We start from the raw sequence: 12,067 nt of genomic DNA, 5'->3' as shown, positions 1-12,067 counted from the left end.
ATAGGACTGGCAGGTTCGTCCCGCTGAAGAAAATCTTCAAAATAAAGACTGTCAGAAGGTAACTTTTTAACCGAGGCCTCCCGCGACCTGTAGCCGAGCAGGGCTCCATCGCGGTCGGCCTGAAAGTTTGACTTTGCCCCGGTCGAGGTGCAACCAGATGACCCTATTGGCGCTTTTTGTTTCTAAGCGCTAGAAAAATAATAATTCTTTAAAAATTCATATCTCCGGTTCCCTTTATCCGATTTTATTCGTTTTGGTGTCATTTTAAAGATAAAAATATAAACTATTTTTATAAATTGGTTTTGGATTTTTAAACTGTTTCCTGTGTTTTATTTAATTACTGTTTTGTGATATTTGAATGCTTTACACACGGTCTCCTAAGTTAAGCCTTGACGCTCGTTGCCAAGCTACCAAGGGTTGAGCTGGGGTTAATTTACTGAGACCTAACTGGACCTAAGTGGAGGTTAGTGGCTTGTTGCTAGGTGTAGGTACCTACCTGCCCTTACCAATAACCCATTTTCCAACATTTTTGGTGGCAGCGGTGGGATCCTGTACTTGTGTTCAGTATCACGTTACAGTTTTAAATAAAACAAATTAAAAATCCTTTAAATTGTCTTAGTGCAAAAATTGTTTAAAAAAAAAAAAAAATTACATTTATTTAAAATTTTTAATTTGGATTAATTTCTATTATTGAATTTTTGTAATTTTTCTAAATTATTGTTTCCAATTTTTGCAAAAAGTTTTTGTTGACACAAAACCAGGGAACCATGGAGCTTGATCTGGCTAGCCTACCCACACTGACAGTAGTCCAGCTTAGGGGGTTGTGTACTGAAAGAGGGTTGCCTGCAACCACTGACCTCAGGAAGCAAGTCCTGATCAAATCCCTGACAGCATGGGTTGAGGCCCAAGAGGTAGACCTAGGGGAAGCTCCAGAGGAGGAAGAAACAGGGGAGGGTGCTAGCTCTAACCACTCAGGGGAGGGAGGGCATCTGAGCCTAAGTGAGGATGAGGAAGAACGGTCCTCCGTACATACAGTCACTAGGGGCAGACCCAAAGCTAGTGGTGGGAAGGGGGTCCTTTCAGGAGGCTAGAACCCATCCATCAGGGAAAGAGAGCTGGAGACCCAGCTAGCATATATAGCTTTGGAAGCAGACAAGCTGGCCCTAAAAAAGAAAAAGTGGGCAAACAAGGAGAAAAGAGATGGTGGCAGCGATAAAGAAGCTGAGGTGTCCATGGGTGGGGGAGTTTGCCCCAGATTACCCAAGGGGGTGGTTCCTGCTTATGTAGAGGGGGATGATATAGACAAGTGGTTGGAGGCCTTTGAGAGGGCACTCCAAATGAGAAGGGTTAGGCCTCAATACTGGGGTTCCCTTTTGTGGGAGTTGGTCCCCAACTCAGGGAGGGATAGGTTTCTGACCTTAAGGGGGGAGGAGGCAGATTCATACCCTAGTATGAAGAGGTGCTTAACCAAGAAGTTTGGTCTGACCCCAGAGCAGTATAGAATGAAGTTCAGGGACACCCAGAAGGTCAGTACCCAGTCTTGGGTTGACTTTGTAGACACCTCACTAAAGGCACTAGAGGGCTGGATTATTGGTAACAAAGTAAATACTTATGAGGGGTTACACAATCTGATCATGAGAGACCACATCTTGACCAATTGTACCCAAGAAAGGTTACGCCAGCATCTAGTGGACTCTAAGCAGACCAACCCTAGAGAGCTAGGTGAGGCAGCTGATGAGTGGTTGAGAACCAGGGAGGTTGTCAAGTCCCAGGGGGGAGACTCCAAGAAGGGGGGGTCAGGTCCCCAAAAACCTAAGGAGGGAGGTGGTAAGCCCACCACAGAGACTCCCTCTGTACCCCAGAACCCTAAGAAGGAGGAGAGTAAATCCCACTCCCACTCTGACAAGCAGAGACAGGGGGACCCAGGGTTAAAAAAGCTCTTGGACAGTAGGGCTTGCTTTGACTGTCAGCAGACAGGTCACTTCAGAGGGGATGCAGCCTGTCCAAAGAAGGTGGTTAGCACTGGGCTGTCCAGTGTAGCCACGGAGGAGGAGGACTCAGATGATGAAGTCCTCCTAGCATTGAGCTGGGAGACAGGACCAGATGGTAAGCTGGTGATCCCTGAGGGTGGAAGTAGGCACTTCCACCCCATTCAGGTGAATGGGATCCCTAACACTGGCCTGAGAGACACCTGTGCCAGTCACACTATAGTGAGTGACCGGTTAGTGACCCCAGACATGTATGTCCCAGGAGAGACAAGGAAAGTCAGGATAGCCACAGGGGAGGTCACCACCAAACCTGTAGCCATAGTGCCCCTAGAGAGGGAGGGTATCCTTGACTGGTTTAGGGTGGTAGTCAGTGCTGACCTCCCCCTAGATTGTATCCTGGGCAATGACCCCCCAGAGGTGGGTCTGGTCCCAGATGGGGCAGTCGCCCAGGGCGCCCCCCCAAACCAAAGTCCTGGGGAGTCAGTCTCTACAGTTAGGAGACAGGGGTCCCCAAGAAAAGGAAAGAAGAAAAGGAAGGGTAGGCCACTCTTAAAGAGAGTTCCAGGGAGCCAAAGGCCTTCTGCCCCAGTAGGGGGGAGCCCAGAGTTGGCACTGGTGAGGCCTCCCCTGACCCCAAGGAAGTCCTGAGTAGTCAGGCAGCTGTCCAGATGCAGGGTGTTGCCCCTGCACTGACAGAAGGGAGAGTGGAAGGAGGGTGTCTGCCACAGGAGGTGGTAGCCCCCCACTCTAGACAGCAAGAGGGGTGCCAGGACCCCAAAGTGGCCCCTAAAGCAGCTCAGCCACCTGTCAGTGGAGAGCTTAGGGTATGGTTCTGGGTACTGACAGCTGTCAGTAGCCTCTGCTGGGTGCTAGCCTTCCTGGCAGCACTGTACTTGGCCTGGGAGGCAGACCCCAGGGCCAATAGCAAAGTAGGCCCCCTGACCCTGTTGGTCATGGTGGGGTTGCTCAAGTGTTGGGTGACCTCTTTGGGTAAGCTAGGTGTTGCCCTAGCAAAGTTAGGAGTAGGGGAGGTGGGCACCTCACTACCCAAGTTGGCAGAGAGAGAGGAGGAAGACCCCCCTAGAGGGAAGTTTCAGTTTGAGATGGGTCCTTTCACTGTTGGGGTGGGTTCACTACCCAGAGGGAGTGACCCTGACAGGAGGATGTAAGGCAGAGTAGGCCCTGCAAAGGGACAGCCAGTTTTCTTCACTGTCTTCCTCACCTAACAAGCCAGGAAGACTCTCCCAGGGTTGGGCTGAGTCTCCTGGGCGTGTGGGCTGGGGGGGGCTTGTGTGAGAAAACAGGGCTGATTGCAGAGGCCCCTAACTTTTTGCCCCCATTTTCCACTTTATGCTGGTGTTTTCCTGACTCTGATGGTGCCCTGGGTACTGCTAACCAGTCCCAGGGCCTGTGCTCTGTGTAAAATCAATATGCAAATTAGGCTAATTATAATTGGCTAAGTTAACCTACCTATAAGTCCCTAGTATATGGTAGGGCATGTAGGTTTAGGGACCACAGCATAGGTGGTGCACACCTTGGTGCACTGCTGAGGTGCCCAGTGTCATTTTAAAGGCAGGCCTGCCTTGCTGGCTGCTTTTAAATTAAAGTTATATGCAAATTCGACTTTGGAATTAAAAGTAGTTCCAAAGTCTTAAACTACCTTATTTTTACATATAAGTCACCCCTAAGGTGTGCCCTATGTGCCCCTAGGGCTGGGAGACATGTAACTATAAGCAGGGACTTTATAAAAACAGATTTATAAACCCTGGTGAGGTAAAAACAGCCAAATTCGTTTTTCCCTCATTTAAGTAAATGGCCTTCTTAGGCTAGAATGGGGAGACTTTATTTTAAATTTTAAAGTCTCCTTAAAAGATGCATACCAAGAATTTGGTATCAAATTAATTGTTGTAATAAATCCCACAACTTCCAGTTGTTGGATTTAATATAACTTGTTCAGGTAAAGAGTTATAGACTTTACCTAAAAAGTTGCCAATTTCAGCCCTGCATTGTTTTTGCTGCTGTGCTCTGATTGGCCAGCCTGTAGCAGCTTAGGCAAGCTGCCTTGATGAGGTGTGAAGTGGCCTGGCTTCACACACAGGAATGTGCTTGTGGGAGAGAATCTCCCCTCAGCAGATGGTGAGGCAGGAAGGGGGAGGGCTGCCAAACTGGTCTTCAAAGGTAGAGAAGGACATTTGGAGCAACCAGCAACACCCCCACATCCTGCAACCCCAAACAACTAGGTGCCCCCTTGATTAGATTAGGAGAGGGCAGGAGAGGGGTGTGTTTATGATTTTTAGCCACACCAGTGGGTGGGCTCAGCCAGATGTAACCTCCAAAAATCAGATTCAGCCATGTTGGATTTGTGGAGAATGTTGCCCTCTGGGATGGATTTTTGCCACACTTCCCAGGAAGTGGTCATCGCAGGGGGAAGGACCCTGCCCCTGATTGGAGAACCAGGACCCCCCTGCTTTTCACCCAGGAGCAAGGATAAAACTGGCAGACCTGCACCCACACCTCAGATCCCCACCAGATTTCAACAAGAAAAGAACTAAAGGAGAAGAAGGACTGCCCTGCTGGACCCCTGGCCTGCACCTGGAACCTGCACTCAGAAGGACTGCACCACAAGAAGGACTTTGCCTGGCTTCAACTGGTTCAAGGAGGGACTCCCTGTTTGCTACAGGTGAAAAATTGCTATCCAGAGTCCCCTGCACCAACTCCTGAAGAAAGTGACCAGCTGACCACTGTCCAGTGGCCAAAAAGGAGTTTGCGGCAGGTGCATTCTGGGAGTGGTAGTCTGCACCCCCCAAGGACCATCTCAGAACTTCTGGACCCTTGGGGTGAGCTGTGGACCCCAAAAGAACCTTAAAAGAACATCTGGGTGAAGCCCCAGAAGTTTGGAGAAGATTTGAGAATTTTTGTAAAAAAGCTCCATAGAGGGACCGACCCGCCGCGGAAATTCTAGCTGGCTTGCCTCAACCGCGACCCGGCCTGATTTGGTGGTTCGTCCCGGGAAAGAAAAATCTCCGAAAAAGAGACTACGTCCGAAGGTAATAAGTTGACCGGGACCTCCCAGCCATCGTATCCGAGAAGGGCTCCATGGACGTCGGATCAAGATCCAGGTTTACCCCGGTCGAAGGATTTTCAACTCGAAAAAATTACTAAGTCCGAAGGTAAAAATCTCCACCGAGGAATCCAGCATCGCGTATCCGGAGAAGGGCTCCAGGAGGTCGGATAGGACTGGCAGGTTCGTCCCGCTGAAGAAAATCTTCAAAATAAAGACTAAGTCAGAAGGTAACTTTTTAACCGAGGCCTCCCGCGACCTGTAGCCGAGCAGGGCTCCATCGCGGTCGGCCTGAAAGTTTGACTTTGCCCCGGTCGAGGTGCAACCAGATGACCCGATTGGCCCTTTTTGTTTCTAAGCGCTAGAAAAATAATAATTCTTTAAAAATTCATATCTCCGGTTCCCTTTATCCGATTTTATTCGTTTTGGTGTCATTTTAAAGATAAAAATATAAACTATTGTTATGAATTGGTTTTGGATTTTTAAACTGTTTCCTGTGTTTTATTTAATTACTGTTTTATGATATTTGAAAGCTTTACACACTGTCTTCTAAGTTAAGCCTTGACGCTCGTTGCCAAGCTACCAAGGGTTGAGCTGGGGTTAATTTACTGAGACCTAACTGGACCTAAGTGGAGGTTAGTGGCTTGTTGCTAGGTGTAGGTACCTACCTGCCCTTACCAATAACCCATTTTCCAACAGACCATCTTTGCTCAACCAGCAGATTGTTGACAATTTGCCTTGTACTTACAACACTCAAGGGATTAAGAACTCCAGTGGTCCACATCACAATATACAATTTTTTTGCTTTTCCTGCTGTCCTTTCTTTTTGTGCGTGTTCTGTTTTGTGACTTGATCACGGTGCTGCTGCTCGGGGTAGATAGCATAAGCTTTATTGAGTTGTCATTTTGGACAATGTGTAGCAATTCGTGCCTGATGGGCTGTAGGTTGATAGCTCTGCGAAAAAGCAGTTTTCAGCTCTCTTCTGAATTTGTATTTTTGTTCAAATTCTCAGTGCTTATTTCATCTTCTTCCATAGTTGATTTCCCTGGGCTCCCTGTGTTTCCCACCATGTTTTGTCTGACACACCTTCTGCTGGAGAATTCGGGAACGTTTGCTAGATCATAGGGTATATATGTATGTGTTTGTGTGTGTATGTGTGAGAGAGCGTGAGTGTGTGCATGTCACCAGGCACCTGGCCACTTAATGTATAGACGGGTGCCTATTTTATGATTTTGAATCCTCACATATTGTACAGCACACTGTAATTTCAACCATACATATAACTAAAGCAAGCCACACTTACTGGTTTTGCCATAGGTTGTTATTCTTATATCATATGAAGTACTCCATCGACCAAATCTGTACTTCTTTTAGGGGTGTGGCCAGCAGAGGAATGGCATAGAGGCTCACTGCAAACTTTCCAATCCTTATCCTGAGTTTTAGCTACAAGAAGCATGGTTTTAGCTACAAACAGCACTGACTCAATTCCGCCTCAGTAGTGCTTGCCGTAGGGAGAAAAGCATCTACAATGATCTGACCCACTACACTGCATTGGAAAACCCTCCTATGTTACCATGAAGTACGTTATAAGGTTTTAAGTGCTTAGTACAAAAAATAAATAATAAATGGGTAGAAACCTTCATGAGGATGCATACCTCAGCTGAAAGTGCTGCTGGGAAAGGGGCAACAATGGCACTACATAGCTGTCAAACTACAAAGACGATTTCCACAAAAATCTAGTAGGTGCTGGTATGGGTGTTCTGACTACTTAGTCCATCTTCTTTCTGACTGCCCAAAACATCATGACCACTGGAAGGAGATCATAAATGCTACTGACGTAATAGTCCATAGGGCTGTTTCCAAGTTTCCTGTTTACATATTTTATGACTAGCGATGGACCTCAATTTACCCGAAATGGCAGGGGTAGCTGAAGTGACATCACAGGCCCTCTGACCTCCATTTAAACACACACACACACACACACACTTACACATTCGCACAAATTCGCACTTATATACACTCTCTCCCACAAACACACTCAGGGCCAGCTTTAGGGGGGTGCGGCTGGTGCAGCTGCACTGGGCGCTGCCCTGGATCGGGGGCACTGATTTTTTGGGTGGGGAGGGGCAATAACTTTCGATTTTAAAGCACCTTCTGCAGAGTTCCTTCTGCGTCCAGCTTTCAGGCAGCAATAAAAATGAGAAGATAACTCTTGCGCATAAAGTATGCGCATAGGGGAAATATGCAGATAAAGATCTGTATTTTATGTGGATTGCAAAACGGATTAGTGAGGCAAGCCTTTACCTACGCTTTAAAACAAATTAAATATATGTGCGGAGGGGATATGAAGAGGTGAGGGGCACTTTGGCAGGGTGGTAGTGAGGGAATTTGAGGAGGAAGTAATTGGTGGGTGGGAGTGAGGAGGGGTGCCAAATAAGATTGTCGGAACGAGCACCACCAGTGCTAAAGCTGGCCCTTCACACTTTCACCTGCAAGCACAGAAATAACATATACATGAAATAATTTTGTACTTACATCAACTGCAATGGAAAAGCATAACTTTACTTTATTTTTATTACACTAATAGCGAATAATATCTTATTAGTCATTATTGGTGTAATTAAAAATTGAGAGAAAACAGTGGAGCCCCAACTGACGTCTATAAGGACGAGTTGCCCCGGTTTTCCGGGCACTGAATTTGCCACCTCTGGTGCCAGGGGTCGCAAAAGCAGTGCCAAGGGTTGCAAATGGCAAACCAGGGGACGCAGCTGCGATCTCTGCAACCCCTAAATGACGTCCATGGGACTAACTAACAGACAAACATACCACTTAAATTCACGGAGAGGCAAGCAAATGGCACTTGTGTTATGCCCAGCCAGACAATCCGGCACAGCGCTATGGGGGAAGAGAGAACTCCAAACGTCAGAGAATGGCAGTGCAGGTTGTGGCACCTATGAGTAATTGAGAAGGTCACATCTTCTCTCAGTCATAAAACTGCTTGGCAACATAAGTAACCCATCTCATTAAGGAATTTTTAAGAAATGGCATACTCTCCTTGTCTTAATTGTGGATCACTTTTAACTAATCACGTTCAGCAAACCTTCTACTGGCTCAGATAAAGCATTTCTAGTTTATAGAATTTTCAAAGTGGTCTCAGTTTCCTGTTTAATGAAAAAGAACGAGTTACTTACCTTCGGTAACGACTTTTCTGGTGGATACATTAGCTACCTGTGGATTCCTCACCTAATGAATACTCCCATGGCGCCAGCATTCGACGGAAATCTTCTTCCTAGTCTCTGCACGTCGACGAGGACGTCACTCTAGCCCACGCGACGCCGTCTGGCGTCATACAGGCAATAAGAGGTCCTCGACGACGTGCCGACGTCAGTACCAACATTTTTTACGTGCATGAGAACAACAACCCAATGCCATGAAAGAGCAAGGCAACATCCCATAACCGTGTAAAATACACAATATTGCAATGAATAGCTGTAAATTTAATATAACGAACAAATATATGCAAATCATGTATGTACACAAAGAATTATATACATATATATATATATATATATATATACAGATAAATATATACAAGTATCCATATATACAACATCTATTGCAACCTTGAAGACCAAGAGGAGCGCACTCAAGGATTACTTGGTAAGACCAGAAAGGCAACGGGGAGGCGGGTGGGACTGTGAGGAATCCACAGGTAGCTAATGTATCCACCAGAAAAGTCGTTACCGAAGGTAAGTAACTTGTTCTTCTGATGGATACAACTACCTGTGGATTCCTCACCTAATGAATAGAGTCCCAAAGCAGTACCACGCCCGGTGGCGGGTGCCTAAATGGTCAGACCAAGAAATCCTGCAGCACTGACCGTGCAAAATGGCCGTCCCTTCTGACCTCAGAGTCCAAACAGTAATGTTTCGCAAAAGTGTGAAGGGACGACCAAGTTGCGGCCTTGCAGATGTCAACCACAGGAACACCTCTGGCCAAGGCCGAAGTGGCCGACTTAGCTCGGTGGAATGAGCTCTAATGCCCTCAGGAGGGTCCTTCTTTGCCAAAGAGTAACAGATTTTAATGCAAAGAACCACCCACCTGGAGAGTGTTCTCTTGTGGACTGCCTTTCCTCTCCTCTTGCCCACGTACCCGATGAACAGCTGATCCTCCAGCCTGAAATCCTTTGTTCTATCAATAAAGAAGCTCAACGCCCTCTTTGGGTCCAGACGGTGCAGTCTTTCTTCCTCTTTAGAAGGATGAGGCGGAGGATAGAACGTGGACAAAGTAATTGTCTGAGCCAAATGGAAGGGTGAAACAACCTTCGGGAGGAAAGCAGCCTTGGTCCTCAACACCACCTTATCCCCATAAAAAGTTGTGTAAGGGGGCTTTACCGATAAGGCCTGAAACTCACTCACTCTCCTTGCAGATGTTATAGCTACCAGAAAAACTGTTTTTATAACCAAATACCTTAAGGGGCAAGAATGCATAGGCTCGAAAGGGGACCCCATAAGGAAAGTCAGGACCAAGGACAAATCCCATTGCGGCATAACAAATGGTTTTGGAGGATATTTATTTAGAAGACTTTTCAAAAATCTGATAACAATAGGGGATTTAAATAACGATGGTTGGTCTGGAAGACAAATGAAGGCTGACAAGGCCGACAAATAACCCTTAATGGTAGCCACTGCACAACCTTTCTGCGCTAGAGACAGAGCAAAAGACAAAACGTCCGAAAGATGAGCATGTAAGGGATCAATCTGCCTCTCTCCACACCACGCAACAAATTTAGACCACCTATTAGCGTAGATAGATTTAGTGCAGTGTCGCCTGGCCGCTAATATAACATCCACTACATCAGGCGGGAGAGAGAATGAACTCAGGTTGCCCCGTTCAATCTCCAGGCATGTAGGTGCAGACTCTGGAGGTTGGGGTGTAAAACCTGCCCCTGCGACTGCGAGAGCAGGTCTGCCCTGAAAGGGAGACGGAGCGGAGGGCACATTGAGAGTTGGAGAAGGTCGGAATACCACACCCTCCTTGGCCAATCCGGAGCTATTAAGATGACTAGCGCCCGGTCTTGGCGAATCTTCCTCAATACTCGAGGAATCAAGGGTATGGGAGGAAACGCGTAAAGCAACTGGCCGCACCAGGTTATTTGAAACGCGTCCCCCAACGCTCCCTGCATCGGATACTGGAGGCTGCAGAATAACGGACAATGCGCGTTCTCCAGAGTGGCAAACAGATCTACCCGAGGAAACCCCCACCTTTGGAAGATCAAACGGGCTTGATCTGGATGGAGACGCCACTCGTGGTCTGCCGAGAATTGTCGACTGAGACCGTCCGCACGTACATTCAAGACCCCGGCCAGATGATTTGCTACCAAGCAAATCTGATGGTCCTTTGCCCAGGACCATAGTCGAAGAGCTTCTCTGCAGAGAAGGTACGACCCTACTCCTCCCTGTTTGTTTATGTACCACATCGTGGTAGTATTGTCCGTCAGGACCTGTACCGACTGACCACGAAGGGAAGGGAGGAAGGCCTTGAGAGCCAGACGTACAGCCCGTAACTCTAACAGATTGATATGAAACATCTGTTCCTCTGGAGACCAAAGGCCTTTGATCTCCAGATCCCCCAGATGAGCTCCCCACCCTAGAGTGGAAGCATCCGTTATGACCGTGGCCACTGGTGGCGACTGCGCGAACGGCTTTCCTTGTGAAAGATTGTTGCTCGCAATCCACCACTTCAAGTCCACAGCAGCATCTCTGGAGATCTTGACAGCACCTTCTAGATCTCCTTTGTGTTGAGACCACTGCCTTCGGAGGCACCACTGAAGAGCCCTCATGTGCCAGCGAGCATGCGTGACCAACAGAATGCAGGAGGCAAACAGACCGAGCAGACGAAGGACCTTGAGGACTGGAACTACCGCTCCATTTCGAAACATTGGAACCAATTCCTGAATATCTTGAATCCGCTGAGGCAGAGGAAAGGCTCGATTCAATGTTGTATCCAGTACTGCCCCTATGAACAGGAGGCGCTGAGAGGGCTCCAGGTGAGATTTGGGCTCGTTCACCGAAAAACCCAGGTCGAACAACAACTGAGTCGTTGACTGCAGATGATGCGACACAAGCTCCGGCGACTTGGCTTTGATCAACCAGTCGTCCAAGTAAGGGAATACTGCTATCCCCTTCCTTCTGAGCTCTGCCGCAACCACCGACATCACCTTCGTGAAGACTTGAGGTGCTGAAGTAAGACCAAACGGAAGGACCGCAAACTGATAGTGCTGCGATCCCACCATAAACCGGAGATACTTCCTGTGTGACTTGAGTATCGGGATATGAAAGTAAGCATCCTGCAAGTCGACAGACACCATCCAATCTTCCTTGTTCAACGCCAAAAGCACCTGAGCTAGGGTCAGCATCTTGAACTTTTCCTGTTTGAGGAACCAATTCAAGATCCTCAGGTCCCGGATTGGTCTCAACCGACCATCCTTCTTGGGAATCAGGAAATACCTTGAGTAACAACCTCGACCCCTTTCCTGCTCTGGGACCAACTCTACCGCGCCCTTTGAAAGGAGGACTTGTACCTCCTGTTCTAGCAACAGGAGGTGTTCTTCTGAACAATAAGATGGGCGGGGCGGGATGAGGGGCGGGAACTCCCGAAAGGGAAGGGTGTAGCCTTTTCCCACAATACTGAGAACCCAAGTGTCCGTTGTAATAGTCTTCCACTTGCTGAGAAAATGCTGTAATCTTCCCCCTACAGGAGAGGAGTGAGTGGGAAATGGTGGAAGCCTAAGGCTGCTTTCCCTGCTGCACCCCTCCAGAGGACGAGGAAGAGGCAGAGTGCTGCTGAGAGGCTCCTCTGGTGCGGGCCCTCCCTCTCCCTCTAAAAGATCTATAGGGATGGGAAGAGGCAGGTTGCTGGAATCTCCCCCGAAAGGAAGAGGAGGAAGAGCCACGCCCAAATCCCCGAAACCTCCTGAAAATCCTGGAAGAGGCAGAGGAAGAAGGAGCTTGGAGTC

The 12,067-nt window shown here is 47.9% G+C and overlaps 1 protein-coding gene across 1 annotated transcript in view; it reads right to left on the bottom strand.

Annotated features, from left to right (window-relative positions):
* RIMS2 (regulating synaptic membrane exocytosis 2) overlaps positions 1–12,067 on the bottom strand; it is a 1,513,920-nt gene that overhangs the window by 1,386,842 nt on the left and 115,011 nt on the right. The gene's annotated exons all lie outside the window — the stretch shown is intronic.

Source organism: Pleurodeles waltl, chromosome 2_2 (assembly GCF_031143425.1).
Source record: "Pleurodeles waltl isolate 20211129_DDA chromosome 2_2, aPleWal1.hap1.20221129, whole genome shotgun sequence".
Taxonomy (NCBI): domain Eukaryota; kingdom Metazoa; phylum Chordata; class Amphibia; order Caudata; family Salamandridae; genus Pleurodeles; species Pleurodeles waltl.
This window is presented reverse-complemented; position numbering and strand designations above follow the sequence as displayed.